We start from the raw sequence: 23,431 nt of genomic DNA on the forward strand, positions 1-23,431 counted from the left end.
CTAAAAACTTCCAGCTTTCTCTTTCCTTCCAGCCTGGTTGAAAGAGCACACAGTAATCAGATTTGATTAAACTGAGGTCGGGGAAAGAAATCACTTTGTAGCAAACTGGACCCTTTTACCGAATACATTGGTACCTCGGGTTAAGAACTTAATTCGTTCCGGAGGTCCGTTCTTAACCTGAAACTGTTCTTAACCTGAAGCACCACTTTAGCTAACGGGGGCTCCCACCGCCGCCACGCGATTTCTGTTCTCATTCTGAAGCAAATTTCTTAACCCGAGGTACTATTTCTGGGTTAGCAGAGTCTGTAACCTGAAGCATCTGTAACCTGAAGCGTCTGTAACCCAAGGTACCACTGTACAGCAAGAAAAAATGGCTATTGTAAAATATAAATCATGGCCTTAAAAATGTTTTGAAATCTGGTCATCTCAATGTTGGGGGAGTGGTGCCGGAAAAACAACTTACTCCTTAACTTAAAGAAAACAAAAGAGATTATTGTGGACTTTAGGAAATGTAAATTGAATATTCAGCCACTTGAGGGGAAGTGCGTGGAACAGGTCTCGGTGTTTCGGTTGCAGGAATGGTGTTGAGAAATAACCTAACCTGGGGAGAAAACAGCAAAGACCTGATGAAGAGAGCACAGCAGAAGTTATATTTTCTGAGAAGCCTCCGGAAAAATAATCCCTCAAAGGACCTGTTGATGGCATTTTACCATAGTACTGTTGAGAGTGTATTAACTTATGGTCTGTGTGTGTGGTTTGGGAGCTGCACAGTCAGGGGAAAAACAATGCTGTCCAGGGTTGTAAAGACTGCGGAGAGAATAACTGGGTGCACTCTTCCCACCTTGGGTCAAATCTATGCTTCCAGGTGCCATAAGAAGGCTGCAGAGATAGCGCAGGATAGTGCGCACCCCGGAAATGATTTCTTTCAGCTTCTGCCTTCTGGAAGAAGGTACAGGGACTGGCCGCCTGAGAAACAGTTTCTATCCAAATGCAATTTTGGTTTTAAACGCAGTGTAAGGTAGTCTCTATGGGAGTATATTGTATTTAATCGTGGGGTATCAGAGTTTTTAGGGGGCTAACCAGGCTGGGATAGCTGGGATAGCAGGCATGTTGGTTTTTGAATGTCTGATGTAGATTTTTTCAATTTTGTTGTTCTGTATGGGACAATGACAATAAAGATTATCATATCGTATCGTTTTTATTGAGCCCAGTCAGCAGAGCGTGAGACTCTTAACCTAAGGGTTGTGAGTTCCATATTGGGCAAACGATTCCTGCACTGCAGGGAGTTGAGCTAAATGATCCTCATGGTCCCTTTCAACTCTACAATTCTATGATTCTAAGACTCTTTCTTTGCTTCTCTTTTCATTACACCAGTATTGTTTGGTTGTTACGACTGGTGGGCGAGATGCTGGGTGGCCAGGATTCAAACCCCCAGCTCCACTGGTTGACCCTGGGCTAGTCATACTCTTTCTTCATCTAAGCGGGCCTTCTCTGCAGTGTCTACCCGTCTATGGAATGCTCTCCCCAGGGAAGTTTGCCTGGCACCTTCCTTATATACCTTTAGGTGCCAGGCAAAATACTTTCTAACCAGGCCTTTGGTTGATCTTATTGACACCCAGCACCCTTTTAGAATGTGGCTTGGGGGGCAGGTAATTGGGTTATTGCTTTTGGTTTGATTTTATATGTTGTGATCTTGTTGTGAACCGCCCTGAGACCTCTGGGTATAGGGCGGTGTATAAGTTGAATAAATAATAAAATAATAAATTACTTCACCTCACCGTGAGGGTTGCTGTGACATTACGAACAGAGAGGGGGAGTAGCCTGTTTGCCACCTTGCACTCCTTGGGGGAATTGTGAGATACATAAATGTACTGTCATAATAAGTAAATAATATATTTTGTCAAAAACTCCTAATCAGGGCTTTTGTTTTTAGCTGGTACGCACCGGAACTCAGTTCCGGTCCCTCTCAGCTGGGCGCCATTGTCATCATAAGAGAACAAGGGTGGCGTTCATGGTGAGTTCTGGCACCTCTCTCTTTTTTTAGAAAAATATCACAGCTCCTAATCTTGTTTTTTATAAAAATAAAATAAAAAAATCTTATCAGCATATAGTCCATGATAGTTGGGTCTTTTTGTCTGAGATGTGTATAGCACACAGGATAATTACTGTAGGCTTCAATTTTCTGGTGAATTTCTCATTTCCAATTTTGTTGGTATCTGGTTTTTGCTGCTCTGCTGTTCCTGAGGTCAGTGTGTCACGTGAGCAATTTCATAACTGAGCACACAGGCTGAAAGATTTGCCCCCCAAAATTTATTGCAGTGTCGTCAAAAATGCTGGGGCAAAACAACCTCGAGTGTACGTTGGGGGGGTGGGTACTTATGTGATGCAGCCTCTGGAAGAGCTAAATGAGCTGGGCCTGCGTTGCACTCCCTGAACAAAAAGGCTCAGTGGCATGGAAAGCAAGCTTACACAGGATTGCTTCCTTCCAGCCTTCTGGGGTTTTGTGTGTGTTTTCAAAACTCTTATAAAATAAGAAAACAGTTGAGAAGAAACAGCATGAATTATACATTCCTGAGAAGCAGAAAATTATACGCTCTAGGAGATATTCAGCTACCTGCTATGGAAATAGGACGGAGAGAAAGCATAAATTAAGTAGTGTCTAGGGTGGAGGTAGAAAACGAAAATATGTTCCATCTTCCATTCCAGAAGAAACATTATATATTTTAATTTCACAAGCCTTGTGCCTCTCTGCCATCCTAGTTGTTACTGACGCCAAATTACATAAGAAATTAAGATAGGCAAAATTCAATTTATGTCTCAAATTGTCAGTTCTCTGATTACTTTGGACCAGTTCCATGAAATACTGTGTGTTCCAAGTACATAGTCAAGAAGAATACAAAACATTCCTGTAGAATATTGGAGGGGGGAGGGGGCACAAGCTCCATTTCTTGCAGATTTAAAGTGAGATACTGCCAAATATTGCAGCTCTCTGATGAAAGTCAGGGACAATGGATTTTGCAATTAGGTTGTTTTCAGATCCGTCTGCAGTCCTCATCACTCAATCTCTTCTCAATTAAATGAGATATAAAAGCTTTCGAGCCATCACAAGTGATGAAACCTAATTTCTTACCGTTCAAACAGAATGAGCTTTGCAGTAAAAGTCACTAAAGCAGCCATGCTGATAAATGTACGGTCCTGATGTTTGACAACTGAGGGCTTTGTCCCAGCAACAGAATGGAATATTTTAAATATTTTCTTCCCTCTAGAAATAGCCAGTTAACACAGGCCCAACTCAAGGCATTTTGTCACTTCAAATGGAGCCCAGATGTGATCACTATCTCCCCAACACTCATACACACAATCACTTAAAATCTTGTAGCACCATTCAGACACCAAAGCCTGCTTCCGTCTGCTTCCGTCTCATGATACTGCCTGAAACAGGTTATTCCGCTCTACTATTATAAAACTCTTTTTGTCACCAAAATAAGCCAAGGTAGCCTAGCATAACAAAGAGCAGCAGAAGTCAAAAGGGGAAATGGTTTTGTAGCTAAAGAGGTTCAAGAGTCAGGAAGGTTTAGATAAAGCTATAGCTTTTACAAACAATCCCTTTGCCATGCAATAAATGGGCTGGTTTCACTCTGTTATTATGGAGGTTTCAGATGTCGTCCCTCAAGCACAGCTTCTGTGTTGAGGATAACACATTAGCCTAGCATTTACTCAGAAACATTTTGTCTCAGAGCAAAAAGTGGTTCTTTCTCCAGTTAGTGTCTCCATTGTGTGGAAAGTGCCAAGCAGGATACAGGGGTTAACCCCAAACCAGAAAGGCCCCCAGACTCTCAGCTTTCTTTCTTTCTTTTTAAGTAGGCCAACTGGGCCATGTTTAAAGAAAGTTGGGAAGTAAAGACTAGGGCAACAATTTGAAGGCTGCAGATACAGAGAAACTGCTTTTGATTTTTAAAAAACCACACACACTTAATCACTGCTCCTAAGCAATCAGAATAAGCAATGCTGACAACCGCAAGCTGGGATTTGGGGTGCAGGGGGAGAGCTCCCATAGCAACGGGGGGGGGGGGACAGGAGGAAACTCATTCTTGCTCCTAGCCTGACCCTGGATTAAGGAGGATAGTCCAAGGTGTGCGCTGACAGGTATATTTGTATAGGCACATTCCACCTACATTATTTCATTCGCTCCCCAAGAGTGCTGCCTTTACAACATAAAACAGAATTGGCTGCCTCTGGTATGTTTTACCTGGAAGTAACTCCCTTGAAATAAACTAGGCTTCCTTCTTACTGAGATAAAGGGTGACATTGCAGTCACCCTCCTCTGATTTTCCATGACCCCCTACACAGCCACAACTCGTCGGCTTGTCATCTCTGGGCTGTTGTTTATTACTATACAGTAACTGTAAGAGAACAATATAAAACACAAAATGAACTGGCAAAAAGACCTTATAGCTTTGTCAATGTAAGATTCCTATAGACTGTGCTTTAACACACTTTTCATTTATCCAGGATGGCAAAATGTGTTGCTTGTTGTTGTGAAGATGAAATGGGAGGGGAAGAAAATACACAACAGCTCTGTGATGTAGGTTAGGCAAAGTAAACATATGTATGTGAGCAGCAGGCCGGTAGGGGAAGCAGGGGGTTCAATCTACATACAGAGAATTGGACCCAAGAAATCTAGTCTGTGCCAACTGTCGCAGGTATCCAAATAGTACCTGTAACCAGGGGATGTGGTGAATTCAATCCGGTTTGAGCATTATTGATGGAAGTGTGCATTCTATAAAAATGCAAGCTGAAACCCAACTCCCTTTCAAAATTTGCACTTTTCTCCAACCAAATGATGTCTATTAAAAACATGTATATTAGGGGAAATTGCTTGCAAAAAAAATGGTATGTGGAGACAGAATGCAAGAATGAAAAAATGAGAAACTGATAGAAACTGAATTTGTCATATTCCTCCCTCCATACCTATGGTATCATTAGTAAGAACTGCCCCTGGCCACAACCACACCATTTTGTGAATTGTTGTTGTATCATCTTTGATTCTGTTCTTTTTGGCAACCTTTTTGGGAGCCTTTTCTGAACATCATTAAGGGGCAAGAAATTGTTACTTAATTGCTACATGAGCATGTTTGGAGAGGGCATTTGGAGATTCTATCTTATGCTCCAAAATACCGTATTTTTCTGTGTATAAGACTAGATTTTCCCCCTTAAAAAATAATGTCCAAAATTTGGGGGCGTCTTATACATGGATAGATATCCCCCTATTTTCTTAAATCGGAGTCCCAAAAAATAAGGGGCGTCTCATACATGGGGGCATCTTATAGACAGAGAAATACTGTACTGTAGACCAGTCCTGTTTCCTGGGACACCACTGAGGTATTAAAATGCACATTCAGTGCTAGCACTCATTTTAAAAACTGAATATCAGGGTGATCTGTACTAATGAATATGATCTCCAAACTTCATTTGAAAAGGCTCACAACAGACCAAGCTATTTCCCATCCCCAATGAGGAAACTGCTTGGCTTATTCTGAGCCAATCAAATTGATTTGCAGGGCTGGCTGAGCCATTAGACAGAATGAGGCAGCTGCCTCAAGCAGCTGGATTTGAAAGGGCAGTAACCTGCTTGTTATTTCACTTGTTTTTATTTATTTATTACTCCCCAGAGAGGCACTTGTGGAATTTCCTGCCTTGGGCACCAGAATAAATTAGTCAGATTTGGGTACAATGCACCTTGATCTGAGGTAGAAGGTTCATTTGCTATTCAGCCTCAGGCAGCAAAATGTCTTGAGCTGGCCCTATTGATTTGGACAGTCACGTTTCACTCTTAAAACCACTGGTCCACTCTTGCAGCACCTTGAAATGCAACAAGAGGCATTGCTTGCATTTAAGTTATTAAAATTATGCAGCAAAACCTCATAATCTACTCAGCTCCAAAACAGCTGCCATCAGCATTCACCCTCACCCACAGAGTTCAACATACCACACATAGAGAAAAAAGTAAGCATGCCAATCAACCTCTTCCACTGAACCTCTTTTGCTAATATTTATTGTGCTTTTTGTTGGGACGCGGGTGGCACTGTGGGCAAAACCTCAGCGCCTAGGACTTGCCGATCGTATGGTCGGCAGTTCGAATCCCCGCGGCGGGGTGAGTTCCTGTCGTTCGGTCCCAGCTCCTGCCCACCTAGCAGTTCGAAAGCACTCTTAAGTGCAAGTAGATAAATAGGTACCGCTTCACAGCGGGAAGGTAAACGGCGTTTCCGTGTGCTGCGCTGGTGCTGGCTCGCCAGAGCAGCTTCGTCACGCTGGCCATGTGACCCGGAAGTGTCTCCGGACAGCGCTGGCTCCCGGCCCCTTAAGCGAGAAGGGTGTGCAACCCCAGAGTCGGTCACGACTGGCCCGTACGGGCAGGGGTACCTTTACCTTTACCTTTATTGTGCTTTTTATAAAAAGTCTCTTCTGGGCACCTGCCCAGGTATATATTGTAGTACGACTCATGCAACACATTGGTGACTAATATACACACAAGCAAATCAGTCTCTTAAGCTTAAGCCAAGAAATATTCTCTATGAAATTGAATATCAATATACTTATCAAGGCTTTGAGATTAGACCACTGAAGAAGCCCGGAAAACTACTTTGGGAGTGTGCTACCTGCAAGCCCCAGAAAAAGGGCCCCATCGGGGGTGAACAGCGGCCTCTTGATTACTTGGACTGCCAGGGCAAAACAGGTGCGAAACGTCGGCACCCTGTCTACAACTTCATTAACATCCATCTACAACTTCACTAGCATCTCTCAGTATTGTGAACAACACCAAACTTGCCTCTTGTTGGTATCTTCATGAACTTACATAAAAAGATGAAGAAAACTAAAGACTGAGTTAAGCATTTGAAAAATCCATTGAAATCAGACATTATAAGTTCATCTTAGATTGGGTAGTTTGCAAGTTTCAGTGGCTTTGCACAAGACTTTGTATTTTTCTCAGAAGATTGATGAAGAATGTATAATTATTTTGGTAATTATTGTGTGTATATTAGTCGCCAACGTGTTGCATGAGTCTATCAGCAGCACAGGTTGCATTTTTCTAGCAGTTATATATTGTAAGCAAAACTTGCAAGTTACACACAAGTGCATAAACAACAGTGTGTACATGCATTTGGTGCTCAGAAATATGTTTCTAAGTACAAACATGACATCTGAAATAGCTCCTGTGCCTGGAAGGCAATGCTGTTGCGATTCTCACCTTCTTACATATTCTTTGGCCAAGGGATTGGAAAGAAAAGCAGACTCATCTTTTTCTCTCGTTGGTGCAATGTGAATATCAGCACTTGAGGGTAATCCAGTCCCTAAATCCCACATCAAGGGAAGGAACACGAAGAGAATTTTTTTAATTTGACACAGACAAGTGGAGATGTGTGCAGAAATGGGCAAGGTGAATCCCTTCCCGAGAACTAAAGAGCCAGAATCAAGGATGGACCGTTCCTGAAGCATCTCCACAGTGAAATATTTCAGCTATGAACCATGCTTGAATGCAATTTATCCTCTTTAAGTAGCCCCTGTCCTGTCCCCTCCCCTCTGCAAAGAGCCAGTCTGCCTCTGTTTCAAAGGTGACTGTCCATATGGGGTGGGCTGTATCATAGCTCAGAAGCAGAATGCATACAAAAAATCCTGGGTTCAGACACAATGTGCTGGTCCCGGGGGGAGGGTTACCGTGAGGCGTGGTCAGAGTCCGGTCCTGGGCCGAGGGTCTGGAGACTGTCCACCAAGGGCGAAGCGGGGTCCAAAGCAAGAAGCCGGGCGTGGTCAGGAACTCCGGAAAAACAGGTCTGGGTGCTGGCAGAAACAGGTTTCCAATGTCGTTGCTCCCACAACCTGGGACTGGGCTGACTCGGTCCCGGCCCACAGGTGACTCGCCTCTTTATTTTATTTATTTATTTACGGCTATTAGCCCATAAAATATGTACAAACATAAAAACACAGAGACATAAAAACAGATATAACCGACAACAGAAGGTGAACACCACGATGCAAGGGTGGGTCATTGAGCAGAGCCAAGTGACAGCTTGGGGCCAGGAGAGCTCCTGGCCTTAAGGCGAGCACTTCTCCTGAGAGAACCTAGTTCCCTCCGCCTCTCTGCCCTGAGCCTCTGCAGCTCAGGAGAGGCTGGAGGGTTACTGGACCCAGAGGCAGCCTCACCTTCTCCTGACAGAGCTGGGAGAGGAGCACCTGCAGGCAATGGGTCCTCAATCACCTCCGGAGCCAGAGTGGATTCATCTCGTGTCTGCTCCTGAGGATCCGGCACAGGTGCAGGCCCTTCAGATTCAAGGCCCTGCCCCGGCTCAGCCGGCCCTGGAGGCGGGGACTCCTGTGCAGGCTGGGATTCCTCCAGTTCAGCCTCTGAATCAGATTCCCAGGCCATCACACACAAACACCTTCAGGTAGGAGTGGGAAAGACCTTTTCCTGAGACCCTGGAGAGCCAGTCTGTGTAAATCGGGGATGCAGAACTGGATCTGGATCCTTCCATTGCCCAACTCCTGTGGGTCAACAGTGATCTTGTGGGTGAGGCCACCCACCTGTCAATCACCATTATGACACCAGATGACCATTTCAAAGGGGCTCATTCTCGGCATCCATCAGCTGACGATTACTGCGACAGAACTGCTTTGTAGTCCATTTGTAGGTGCAGTATGGAGTTAAAACTGCACCTGAAGACACATTTGTCATTTGTCATGGCTGCTTTAGCTGAGATTCCTGCAATGCAGAGGGCTGGACTTGATGATCCTTGGGATCCCTTCCAACTCTACGATTCTATGATGGTATGATTTTTTCCTCTGCATGCTGGCAGGCGGAAAATGTGTGTTGGCAGACAGATGGAGTCTAACTGTGCCAGCAACTGGATTTCAAAGGGGGTCGCTCTCAGCCCCATCAGCTGATCAGCACTGAAAGCAAGACCCCACTGGCTACACTACGGAGTTTTCAATGGGGAGTTCCCTAGGGCAGATGATCCCAACCACGCCTCTACCTTTTCCCATACCTGATGTCACAGATGAGTCTCTAGTTGGGTCTGCAGTCCAGAGGTGTCCCACTGCTGGAGATGAAGCCAAAGGACCAATGATCCTTTGTTGCAGAAGGCAGCTTCTCCTCCGCCTGCACTTTCAGGATATTGGATTGAAGATAACTGAATTTGCCCTGCTCCTCCGCAAAGGTTAAACAGCAAGGATAACTTGGTGGATCTGACTGCCATTTGACAGTCAGCCTGTGAATAGCATACTGGGGTCTATTCATATTGGATGAAGGTATGGGATTAGTCTTCACACAACACACTCATACATACACAAATTAGAATTAGCTTAACATGAGAGATGTGGTTTCCCTCTGCCTAGTTGTGCTAAAACCCAAAGCTTATAACAACAGCCTGAGAGACTATGCTTTTGGTTACTTTCACTGTTAGTATGTTTCAGACTATTTTCTAATAAAATGCCCTCTTTGGAGCTGTGTCTCAAATTGTTTCCATTTTAGCTTGCTATCTTTAATACTAAACAGGCATCTGTGAGATATGCAGTTAAAACAGGGACTTAAATGAGATTAATTCAAATGGCAGTTATGTCTGAGGAAATGAAATCTAACTGCATAAATAAGGATTAGTAATGCAGCCGAATGCATTCATTGTCTGAAAAGTTATTTGGCTGCCAGGATAGCTGTTTGTGTCCCAGGAATTGTATCAAGTACATTTCATTCTTGGGGCCAGATTCACCTTACTGGTCTTGCCAGCAAAAGCCTTCATAAGGACTTCTGCTACTGAAAGTGGTCTTTTCCTCCCCCCCCCCCTCACACACAACCCTCCAGATTGTCTCTGGGGTAGAGGGCAGAACCGTTTCCCTCCCACCCACTCCGCCTTGTGGTCCTGACCACTGGCAATCCATGCTACACCACTGATCCACAGTCCACCATTTCTCATTCCAATCCTCCTATAGCATCTGCATCTCCCAGCCCATTCACAATAACAAATGCAAATAGTTCAAGAAGTAAAACATAGATAAATGTTTATTATAGAAAGAGACTCACTATTGCTCTTCCTCTGTGTGTGTGTGTGTGTTAGCAAACATTAAGGGGGGGGGGACCTACTCAAACTAACAACTACTCCCTTCCCCTGACAGCCTCCAAAGAGTGTGCTTCAAGCTGTTTGGAGGAAACATCTCTGAGCATGCTCAGAAAGTTCCTAGGTTTCCCCAAAAGAGTCTCCATTTATTGGCCGGCTTGAGGTAATGAAAAAAGGAAGGGGGGCAAAACTGCACAACCAAGGCAAATGACTATTTGCCCTGGTAAGATTAAAATCAGCTGTTCTGCCTAGATACGTATGAGTGAGACCTCTAGACACATTAATAGTTTGGGATTGAGGTTGGCTGAGTGGCGAAGACAGGTGGTTGGCCAGGGGATGGAAGATTGACAGAAAAGTATCCAGGACTACATTGAAATGCAGACCCTCCAAGTATCCCTATTTTCCAGGGATTTACAGAAGCTGTCCCAGTTTCTGAATTGATCCCAGAATCCCCTGCTTTTCCTTAGGATGTCCTTTTTTATCAGAGAAATGTTGGAGGGTATGGAGTTATGCAACCCCTGAGCCAAGGGGATAAGTAACGATGCAACCTTTAGAAGACATCTGACGGCAGTTCTGCATAGGGAAGTTTTTAATGTTTGGTGCTTTGTAATGTTTTATATATGTTGGAAGCCTCCCAGAGTGGCTGGGACAACACAATCAGATGGGTGGGGTATGAATTATTATCATTATTGTTGAATAGGACATCCCCATTTTCATCAGAGAAATGTTGGAGGACATGGAAATGAATTGTGGAAGGATGTAGAAAAGGAAAGGGTGTGGTTTTGAGATTTGGTGGGGGGAGGTTTTTAAGCAAATTGCCAGCCATTTCACTTGGTAGGACTGATCCCTGGTTGCCCTAATGCAGGGGTCTGCAACCTTTAAGACAAAAAGAGCCACTTGGACCCGTTTCCGAAGAAAAAAAAAACTGGGAGCCGCAAAACTCGTCATTATAAAAATAACTTTTTTGTCATTTTTTAAAATTATTTCCTTGTTTGACCCCTCAGAATTACTCCTCATAGAAATAAACGTTAAATTAACAAGTTACCTTTTTTTGTGTGTGTGTTCTTCACTCCCCTTCAAAACAGTGACCAGCGTACATGCCCCCTTTCAATGCAGTGACCAGCGTACATGCCCCTTACAATGTAGCGGGCAGGCGGGCGGGAAGGTGACGGTGGGTGGGCGGGAAGGTGATGTTGGGACGGTGCGTGACTAACGCACACACCGCCCCCATGCGACGTCACAGCCAGTACAGTGCCCGCCACAGTAGGGAGCACAATGCGCCTCCTCCCCTCGCTAGTATCCGCCCCGGAGCCGCGGCAAAGGTATAAAAGAGCCACATGCGGCTCCGGAGCCGCGGGTTGCAGACCCCTGCCCTAATGGATCATCCTCCACTGGCTATAGTTCAAGAACATCTGGAGGGCCACAGGTTCCTCATCCCTGATACCGACAGAGGAGCTCACCTTCTCAAATGGTATCCTCACATAAGTGTTGTCACGCCATGGGGAAAGCAGCCAGACTCATGGTCTGCAGAGGCATTTACATGGGACCTTTGGCAAATGAACCAAGCCATCACCCTAAGAGTAAAACTGCTATTTTCTTCCTTGCGTCTAGTCCCGAGCGTATCCACATACTTGTTTTACTGATCATTCAGTTAGGACCAGGAAGGGAGTTGGATGTCTTTTGCCCAGGTACCATTTTTGACATGTAAGGCAACTAATCCACTGTGAGTTATTTATATGAGATATGTAAGAATAGTATCCTTTTAAAAACTAAACAAGGGAACAAAAACTATCACCGTAAAGGTGGGGGAAAGTATAAAAATGAGTTCATATTGTTAGACCCCTACGTCTTCCGATAATAAAACCATTATTACTATCTTTTGACAGCCTAATGGAAACTCTTCTTATTGCGCCTTTCAAACCCTTTCATGTTTCAGATATGTCTGCAGATCAAATAGTCTCTCAGCTTCCTTTCAGTCCCAGATTACCCCATACACAATTTACTCTGGAGTCACTGCAGGAATTGTCTTTTTCTCCTCTTTCTTTCTTTCTTTCTTTCTTTCTTTCTTTTCTTTCTTTCTTTCTGGGGGAAGGAACCCATCAAACTGTTTTCAGGGCTGACAGAGAAGCCTGTCATGCTTAGAGGCACAGGTGAGTAGTGATGGGCAACTAGAGATGGCAAAATCTGTCAAATTCAGTTTCATTCTAGTTCTCATTATTCCAGCCTCAAGTTCAATTCTCCACATTTCTATATCAGCTTGCATTAAAAAAAAAGTCCTCATGAAAATTCACCAGCATTTTAATGTGAATTTCTCCTAACATACACAACTTTGCATACAATCTTGCCTAAAATGCATGTTTTTGCAAGCAATTTCCCCTAATATATACTGCATTTCTGTATGTCATTTTCACTAATAAATGCATTTCTATGTACACTTTACCCTAGCACATGCATTCTTTGTACACATCACTTGGCTGAAGAACTCCATTGCAAAATTGAGATAAGTGTGATTTTTGAAAGGTGCCTGTATTTTGATTTGCAAAATATTTCAGGAAGTGCAAACAAAATATGTGGGTTCACCTTTAAATACCTATGAGCAACACACACAAACCCTTTCCGCAACTCGCTTCAAAACTGGGCACAGCAAACTGAGTAAAAAATCTCGCCAAAATCAGAAAGTAGGTTGGTTTAATTACTTCAAAACTTGTCTGGATGTCACTTGAATCTTCAAGCATTTGGCTACATCCTATGGTAAGTGGCATACAACTTTCCTCAAGAGTTTTGCTTGGTTCTGGGGTTTTCTTCTCCTTCTGGACCCAGATGTTGCCTCTAACTGATGGATTTAATTCTCTGAGGAACAGCCACCTGCAAACCAGTTTGTAACAAATTTATGTTTCCCAATATGCATGCTTATATGCTTATCAGAATTACATTTCACCAGCCACTTCATCTGGCCATTCTCCCCATATTTATGTCCCTGTGACAAAATTCCCATCCACTTTAATTTGTATCGTACAGATGGGGATGGGTTGGCGGAAATCCTGTTCACTTCCTTCCTCACTGCACGCAATACCAGCCTCTCCTTTCTTGATATATACACCAGGAGTTATGAAACTTGTGAGTCACAGAGACAGCACAGATGTCAAGGAATCATAACCAGCATGGCTTTCCCATATGGTTTAGCAGTGGGAGGTCTCACAGAAAGGGAGTTCATTATGCAAGACATCCACAGCCACCAATATAGATGTAACAATGTCTTTCCAGAGCCCATTGAAGTAAATTATGTATGTACGGGATGCCTGGGTGCAGTAAGTCCTAAATAAACTAGTGCTCTCATGGGTAACGTTAAATCTCTCCCCATTCAAAATCAGGCTAGACAAAGGAAATGCTTTAACAGTCTAGAAAGGTTAGACTATATCCCTAACAGAAACAAGGAGGAAACATGCAAAGGGGCATTTTTTAAATAAAAAAGCCCAGCATTTCCCCAATACATTTCAGGCTTTGCAATTCTTTTCCAAAGATGCTGCACTACAAAACAAAAGGTGTCATTTAGTCGTTTCCGACTCTTTGTGACCCCATGGACCAGAGCACGCCACGCACTCCTGTCTTCCACTGCATAGATCACAGCCTTGTCATGGCAAAGGGGCTTGAACAACTCAGAGAAGCTATGAGCTATGCTGTGCAGGGCCACCCAAGGTGGACAGGTCATAGTGGAGAGTTTTGACTAAACATGATCCACCTGGAGCAGGAACCGGCAAGCCACTCCAGTATCCCTGCCAAGAAAACACCATGGACAAAGACAAGAGGCATATAAAAAACAAAAGGTAGACGTCCTTATTTTTTACATTTTATCTCACCCTAAAAGTCCAAAGAACTCAACATCGTATACAAATCCTCTCCCCCTTTCCTCATTATAGCCCTGTATTGTAAGGTAAAGGTAAAGGGACCCCTGACCATTAGGTCCAGTCGTGGCCGACTCTGGGGTTGCGGCGCTTATCTCGCTTTATTGGCCAAGGGAGCCAGCGTACAGCTTCCAGGTCATGTGGCCAGCATGACTAAGCAGCTTCTGGCAAACCAGAGCAGCGCACGGAAACGCCGTTTACCTTCCTGCCGGAGCAGTACCTATTTATCTACTTGCACTTTGACGTGCTTTTAAACTGCTAGGTGGGCAGAAGCAGAGACCGAGCACTGGGAGCTCACCCCGTCGTGGGGATTCAAATCACCGACCTTCTGAATGGCAAGTCCTAGGCTCTGTGGTTTAACCCACAGTGCCACCCGCTTCCCCCTGTATGGTAAGTTAAGCTAAATCCATGTCTCACTGGTCCATAATCCAGCACATATACATCATACGCCACATCATTTTATTCCCCTTTAATGTTACAGAAACACACACACAAACATATGCGAAACATTAAAAGGAATTAACGTTTGTGGTACGCACACAAAGTGCATTTCTCGTGATGGCTGCAATCACATCCCCCCATTCCATATTGTCATGAAATGGATTTTTAGCAGAGGAAGGTGTCCCTGATTGGGTGTTGTTGGGTTTTTGGGTTATTTTTAGTATTTGATTGTCCAGTAGAGGCAGATGGTGTTAACTGGACCTCCAGAGCAGGAGGGTGTGACTCACCTGGTGGGTTGCCAAACCTCCCCACCTCCCCCAGTAACTATAAATATCCTGTTCATAAAACTGCCTGGCACAGTTGCTGCACTTTTTAGAATGCTCCCTCCTAGACTTGCTGCTCAACTTTCTTTGGAACACTACCTGTTGATTAATATACCTTTGTGGCACATATAACCAGCTGAAGGCAAATCCTGAAGTAGCGTAACAAAGGGGTGGCGTGAGCTTCTCTCCTCCACCATGCAGATAGCCTGCAGTATATGACCGGTGTACGGCGCACAGACCTGGTCATGCAGAGGCCTGGTTCTCCTGCTTGATAAAGGGCAGGCCGGAGAGGGAGGGTGCCATGAAACTGGCATGGGAACGCATTCGCACAGGCCCCATGCACACTATACATTTAAAGAAGCAGCAACATCTGGAAGGCACTGCTCCAGGAGTTGGCAGGCAACTCAAAGGTCACTTAGTCCAACTCAGTGGCGTCTGGAGGTGGGTGTGGTGAAGGCGGCACGCCCTGGGTGCCATCCTGATGGGGGGTGACATCGCTGCACCACACACACCCCGACGCTCGCTACGGCCGGTGCCCCCTGGACGCTCGCCGCAGCCAGTGCAACCCCAGGACGCTCACCGTGGGCAGCTAGCCCCGCCCCTGCAGGTGGCTAGCCCCGCCCCCACGGGCACTGCTCTGGGTACCGGAGCAGCTTTCTCCATTTCTGTTCCAACTCCCTGCTGATTCAGGAGATCCACTACCCTAGCATCACCAACAGGTGACCATCCACCTTCTGCTTAGAAATAACCAACAAAAGAGAGACAACTGCTATAGAAGGCAGTGTGTTCCAAGGCAAATCCACTGGTACCACCAGGAGTTTCTTATTAGTTTTGATGGGTTTTTAAAGCTCTTCTCTGTTTGGATTGGGGATATCTTCCTTCTGCAAAAGCCGTGGTGTGTTTCCTATCCTCCAGCACCCCTGCGTGGGAGACAATGCTGGAACCATCATTGACCAGATTTTCCACCTGCCTTGCCCCAGTTCCCCTGCCTGGGAACACGTTGCTTCAATAGTCTTGTTTTCTCTTTTTTGTTTTCAATTTTTAAACTGATTCCCCCCCCAAAAAAAAAAATTATAAACAAACATACATCTTAACTGTACTTAATCCAATCTTAGTAACATTGTTGAGTGACTTCCTCAAATTCCTCTGGCTGAGTTTCACTGTATATCATTGTAACAGTTTTCCAAAGCCAATTTTCTCATAAAATTAACTTAATCACTTAACATCTTTCTTTATTTTCATTTTAACTTTATACATATTATTTTCTAACATTACATATTTAAATCCTAAGCCTATCTGGTATTTGCAGGTTTTTCCAATTAAGTTATCTTAGCATATTTAACTATGGTAAATAGTCTTTGAATTTCATCCATTCCTCCTAGTACTCCTCCTCCTTCTGGTCGTGGACTCTTCTAGTCAGGTCGGCTAGCTCCGAAAAGTCCATCATCTTCATCTGCCATTCCTCCACTGTTGGCACTTCTTGTGTTTTCCAATTCTTAGCTAACAAAATTCTAGCTGCAGTTGTGGCATACAAAAACAGTCTAACATCTTTCTTGGGCAATTCCAAACCTGTTATTCCAAGAAGAAAAGCCTCTGGTTTCTTAATAAATGTATATTTCAACATTTTTTTCAATTCATTATAAATCTTCTCCCAGAAGTCTTTCATCTTGGGGCAGGTCCACCACATATGATAAAAGGTACCTTCTTTTTCTTTAAATTTCCAGTATAAATTATCACTATTATGATATATCTTTACCAATTTTACAGGGGTTAAGTACCATCTATACATCATTTTCATAATATTTTCCTTTAGCACCGTACAAGCAGTGAACTTGACCCCTTTCCTCCACAACCTCTCCCAATCTTCGAACATTATGTTATGTCCCACATCTCTTGCCCAATCTATCATCACAGATTTAACTTGCTTATCCTTTGTATGCAATTCCAACAATAGATCATACATTTTAGACAAATTTTTAACTTTAGAGTCCAATAACTCCGTTTCCAACTTAGTTTTTTCCTAAGCAATAGTCTTGTTTTCTCTTAACATTTTTGTGGGGAGTGGACTTCGCCTTTTTAGCAAGATTGCAGATGTGTTTGGTTTTCAATACTGTGGAATTTTTTTGAATTTGAGGGCCTTCTCCGTGGCTGCTGAGAAGGCCCTAGAGAAGGTAAACTGGCTCCCTCCTTATTGTCCTTCTGCCGGCAAGTGAAGTCCTCCTCATTCCAACAGGCTTTGGGGAACTGACTGCTTTTCATGAAAGGGCTGGTGCTGTGCTGTTTGTATTGTAACTATTTGTATGATTTTAATAGATTTTTTTATTTGTGTATATACATACATGCATAATTTTATTTAGGGAAGCTGTGTAATAAATTATTATTATTATTATTATTATTATTATTATTATTATTATTATTATTATTAATACCCCACCCATCTGCCTGGGTTTCCCCAGCTACTCTGGGCGGCTTCCAGCAAATTGTTAAAATACAATAATTCATCAAATATTAAAAGCTTCCCTAATGTTTTATTGCGACCTTATATATATGTTGGAAGCTGCCCAGAGTGGTTGGGGCAACCCAGTCAGATGGGTGGGGTACAAATAATAAAATTAGTAGTAGTAGTAGTAGTAGTAGTAGTATCCCAGCTTTCCACAGTTCCAACCATGGCAACTTACAACATGAAAACAACCCACATAACTACGACATACCAAAAGTAGTCATAAACAATAAAGAAAACGTTAAAAGTGCACAACCAAACTGAACTATTTTCACATAAATCACAAGATTTTTAATAAAGATACAAACAACCAGCAGCAACAACGCCCCCTCCCACAAAAATCCTCAAATAACACCAATATGTCCTGTCTAGAGGCTCACAAAGTGTGCAGCTTGCTCCACAAAATTTTTGATAGATGGAGACAGATGAAGATGCCTTCTGTCATTCTGAGAACATAGAATCATAGAGTTGGATGGGAACCTGAGGGTCATCTAGTCCAACCCCCTGCGTTGCAGGAAACATCAACACATGGTCCCCCATCAAATTTGAAACCGTACTGGTCCCTACTTAGCTTTGCAACTGTGCTAGCAGCTTTATTGCTGTTGCGCTGCTACTGCAAAAAGTATGCTACTGTCTTGATGTGCTGCCCTGCTTTTTGATCCTAAAAAGTTCAAGTGAAGTGAATAGTTGTTTCTCTCTGTGTGTTTGAAGTAGGTCATCAAACAAGGGGTGAATATGCTTTGCCATAGTCATACATAATTTTTGTGGGTGGTCGCACTGCTAGTTCAAAGGATCATAGTTCTGAAATTCTATTTACATGTCACAAATGTGTGACCATCTGCTGCCATCTGCCCAGTTTACAGCACTGAGTTCAGAGTACACTATTCATTCTGTGCAAGTAACGATTCCTGGAGGGGTTTCTACTTTCACCATATTGCACAATATCTAGAAAAAAGCACCCTCTCATTCAACTTATGCCAATTAGCAAGACTTGAGCTGCAAGACAGAAATTTCAGACTTTGTTTCTGTAATTGTTTATTATACCTAAATGTGGGGGGGGGTGGTAAAAGGGAATTGGTTCTTAGCAGGAAGCCTGGAACATGAGTCTATTTTCAGCTTCAGCCGTACTTTATTCAGAGGATGTTTGCCAAGTCATCCATTTGACTGTCTAGAAAATGGACAATCTCATTATCCTTCTCCATCCTAATGATAGGACATAAGACCATAGCAGAGCTTCTGAAATTGGGATGTCAGACAGTCAATGCACCACCACCAAACCGTGGCCAAAGGAGTGATTTACAGGGAAACTCTCCAGAATGCCAAGAAAGACCCTGCTGAGGTTAGAGTGGGTCATGTCTTAATGCCTGATACCAATGCCTCCCAGTCTGATATACTCACTAGGATGATTAGCTTATGGCCCATGATCCCTGACAGTTGGTTACAGGAGTCCAACATCTGATGGACCACACTGTCATAAGAGATACTGAAACTAACAGTATCAGAAACTGTATCAGTATCAGATACTGAAACTAACAGGGTCAGAAATTCTAGGTCATGTTAATAAATTAGATTAGGTCCAGTTGGCAGAGAGGGTACAACGAAGAGACAACCGGTCCAGCCTTAGGCCTTTTGGAGGAGAGCTCTGGTCCTTCCTGGCATTTCACCTAACCCTCTCTCTCAGCTCCTAAGTGGGCAGTCCTAGTAATGGCACTAGGAGTCAAGGAAACCAACAACTTCATGTTCACAGGCTTCTTAGGTCCTTGAAGCAGGACTCTAAGGAACACAGAATATAGCTGTAGCCTAAACTGACTATGGAGCCATGCTAAAAGAGAGTCTCCATCCCCATCGTTCAGCCCAGACATGGAGATCCAGCTCTGAGGGCCTTCTGGTGGCTCCCTGATTAGGAGAAGAGAAGTGAAGCTAGGAACTAGGCAAAGGGCCTTCTTGGTATTGGCACCTTCCCTGTGGAACACCCTCCCATCAGATGTCAAGGAGATGAGTAGATTTGTGATGGTGGCATGAACCAACAACATTAAAAGCCATCAGAAACCACAAAGTGACTCTGTGATGGTGCTCGCACCACGTGAACCCAGCCTGCCCCACCATTTTCCTCATTCATCTTCTGACAGTGGCATCTTTTCACTATCATAGGGTATCAGATTTGTGGCCCTCCAGATGCTCTTAGACTCCAACTCCCATTATTCCTGACCATAGCTGGGGCTGATGGGAGTTGGAGTCCAGCATCTGAAGGGTCACAGGTCAGCCATCCCTACCCTTGAGGTCACAGTGAGCATACACTTGCCACATAGGTCTCCTCCTGCTGTTTGGAGGAGAATTGCGGAGATTGTTCTCTCCATCTGTCTTCCTCCCTATCACAATTTTGTGATAAGTGCCTGACACACAGAGGGGGGGGGGAATGAGTATGTGTCTGTGAGTAAGTGTGCATGAAAGGCTCAACTCACCGTGGGCTCCAGCCACAATATGGCTCTTAGGGGCAGTAAGGTTGCCTGCCCCCTTTCAAAAGACTTGGTGCACCACTTGCACACCAATGTCTACCTTCCCTCTTATGGTGCTACTCACTTCCACCTACCATAGCTGGTCAAACGAGGCTGTCAGAGAAGAGGAAGACATGAGGTTCCTAAACCAACCATTGACTGAGTCTGCATCTCAAAGTTGTTGTTGAGGAGTTTGCATCAGTCCTCATTCTGTGGAGTTGCATGCCCAGACCCAAAATCATTACTAGACAAGCTGCAACATCTTGCTATTCGGAGCACTCTCAACAAAAGGGGCGGGGGCAGGGAATACAACTTAGGAACCATACACCGAAACTCTTCTTTTACAAAGCTTCCTGCTCCCAGATTTCCCCGAACAGCCTTTGAGATTCTAAATGGGGGGAATCAGTCCAAGTGTGGAGAATTGTAAAGGTCACGGTAGTACAGAACACTCCTCACACCACACCATACATTAAACATTTCGGGGGACTCATTATCGTCACGGAGGCTGCGAGATGAGAAAGCAACAGGACCATGTTAAATGTATCCCTCTGACAATTTATAATGAGGCCGGTACTTGTAAGGGGTATAAATGGATGCTATTTTCATTATGGATTTTAGCATTCCAGATCCTCCATAAGCACCATATTGCATTTCTCAAGTTACAATGCATTACCAACTACCAGATGAATAAAAGGATTTTATATGCCCCCTGGCATTTCCATCTGTCCGTGCCTGCATAAAGCACTGGTTTCAAGCAGCGGTGGCCTTTTTAACAGCAGAGGTTGTTGCTCGTTGCTCTAGGAGCCTGCCTTCCCCCAGTAGCTAATTAATGAGGGGCTGGTGGACATCACTCCAGGCTACGGAGGTCTTTGGCTCCATCCGTCAACAAAAGAGTAGCGCTGAGTGCACAGAGGCAACGCGCACTTAGGGCTTCTTCAGTGAAGAAGCAAAGAGGGGGAGGGTGTCTAAGAGAATAAGCGAGGCAAGCACAGCCAGACCAAATGCTGGAAGCAGGAAGCCGTGCAATTCATTTGTCCTTTTTGAGTGGGATTGAAGAGCCCCGCTTTCTTTTCTGAAAAAAGAAGAAGCCACTGCCAAGCAAGTAACATTAGCCAGAAGAGCAAAGGACTTCAAATCTTTTTGTGCAATTAATTGGAGGGTGTGGAGAATGTTTCCGGCTGGTGCTTCTAGTTTGCATCTTGCATATATATATATTCAGATTTTCATTTGTTACATATCCTAGTTAGGAATGCTCTTCTATTTAGCAAGTTTGGGAAATAATAATCACATCCTGTCCTAGCTTGGGAGCCCCAGGTGGGGATGCATCTAGCTACTTTAAGAGCTCCTGGGTGCAGATGGATATGCTTACAGAAGGCTGCTTCCTTGCATGGCTCTACCTTATTCAAAGACCTGGGGGGGGGGCAGGTCTCTGTATGCAGACCTCACAACTCTTGCCCGGTCACACCTATCCCTGAACTACTTCCCCTCATTGGCCCTGCTCTGTGCTCTTCTCAGATGCTTCTCCTGGCTGCAGTAATAGAATCACAGAAGTACAGAGATGGAAGGGACCCCAAGGGTCATCTAAGTCCAACTCCCTGCAATCCAGGACAGATGGCCATCCAATCTCTGCGTAGAAACCTCCAAGGAAGGAGAGTCCACCACCTGCCAAGGGAGACTATTCCACAGTCAAACAGCTCTTGCCATCAGAAAGTTTTTCCTGCTGTTTAGTCAAAATCTTTCTTGTAGCTTGAGTCCATTGGTTCAGGTCCTAACCTCCAGAGCAGGAGAAAACAAGTTACTCCATCTTCTATCTGCAAGCCCTTTACATAGAGAAAGGTGGCATGTAGAAACCTCTTAGTTTTGTGTAGCTAGAACGTACCCTACCTTCCATATGTAAGAGTCACCTCTGTTGTCCTGTCCACTGTAGGCTGGGCCTTGCTCATCTCTGACATGAGAAAGTTGCCTATGAGCAGGGCTAGCCCAAGATATTTCAGCACCCACAAGATGGTGCCCCTCCTCCTGCCAGTTTAGTGATGGAGGTGATGATATGTTGCATGATTTCTGTTTAAAGTCAAGCACCAGCTGTTATGAAATAGGTTGCAGAACTTGCCATCTTAACAACTGGATTCCTAAATGTTTCTATTTCTTATTTGGTTTTGGAAGCTTCAGTGACCGCTCTTTTCAGTTTAAGCTTCCTAAAATGGGAAGCTGTGAGAATGGTCAGGCTGCAATCCTAGGCACATACTGGAAAGTAAGTCCTATTGAACTCAAGCGGAACTTACTTCTGAGTAGACATGTAGAGGTTTGCAGTGTAAGGCTCTATTTACATTTAAGGACTAAACACGCCACATGTTCCCTAAATAAACTGCTGGCTGTTGTACAGTTACAATGTTAATTACATTTACCATCCTACAGCCACCTGGAAAGGAAAGGAGAGAAGCATTGGAGGCTGCCTCACCTCCTTCCCTTCCTCTGTCCTGGAGTTTTGGGAGAAGGGTTATGTGGTAGATAGTGTGGGGGTCTTCCCTACCTCCATCACCAGCTCCTTCCTCCGAATAAAGGAAGTTTGTCTGTGCAACCCTTAGGGGTTGGGAGGACAGCAGCAAGTTCTCATGCTGGTAAAGGACTTCTCCTCCTCCATCTGCCACACATGGTGCTGCCTCTCCTGGTTTGCCACCTGAGGCACCGGCCCTTCCAATGAGGAAATGTGACTCCTGGGCTGAAACATGTTCCCTGTCCCTTGCCTCTCACCTCATCTTCCTTCCCTCCTACCAGTCCCAATTTGCAATGGGCAACACTGGTAGGCACTGCTTTGAGCTCCTTGAAGTAAAGATAGGAGGCCGGTGGGAAACAGAAAGATCTTCAGATGCTTTCCAAACAATGATTAACCAGCTTAGGCATCAGTTTATAACACACACACCCAATCAAAGATTAAAAAATGAGCCCTCAAACATATTGTCAAATTTATGATAGCTTGAAGTGCACTATGATCTGTGCTCATGTGCTATAACCAACTCCAGGTGTGATAAATTTCCAGCCAAGAAAATGTTTTTATGTTAGTCCACCAACACTGCCATCCATCATATTTCCATTATTTTCTTTGCATTCATTATATCTAGACACATACTTCATAAAATAAAGATTAATACATCCAGGCATAATCTGTCTCAGGTACCCAAATTTTCATTAGTACCCCAAAGATGTCACATTGACTAGGACTCTATGTTCTGCTAACTTTATTTCAGAGTTTCAAAACTTGAGCATTTTATTCAACATGGCTCTAAGGAGATTGTTCAACCAGCACAAGCATTTCTGCTTGCCCAGCAGAATGACCTCCTCTCCGCTCCTGTTGTGTGCTGTTCTGAAAGTTCTCCCAACCTTCCCAAGCAGATCTGGGCATAGGGAAAAGGGATGAAGCCCATTCTACTAGCAGAAATCATTGCACTGGCTTTTGCTAGTGCAACTATTTACCTGAATATGGTCATTGCTCTTTTGGGAGTGAGATATCTAAAGTGCATGACATCTGGACATGAATGTCTCTTTCATGGGTTATAAAGATATATAGCGATTATAAGGTGAATAAAGACAAATGCAGGGCGCTGTAATTCTATTGCTTGACATCTGGCAGACATCTGTCTCAAATGCCCACAAGCATAGCCCATCC

This window comes from Podarcis filfolensis (assembly GCF_964270895.1).
Source record: "Podarcis filfolensis genome assembly, chromosome: 1".
Classification (NCBI taxonomy): domain Eukaryota; kingdom Metazoa; phylum Chordata; class Lepidosauria; order Squamata; family Lacertidae; genus Podarcis; species Podarcis filfolensis.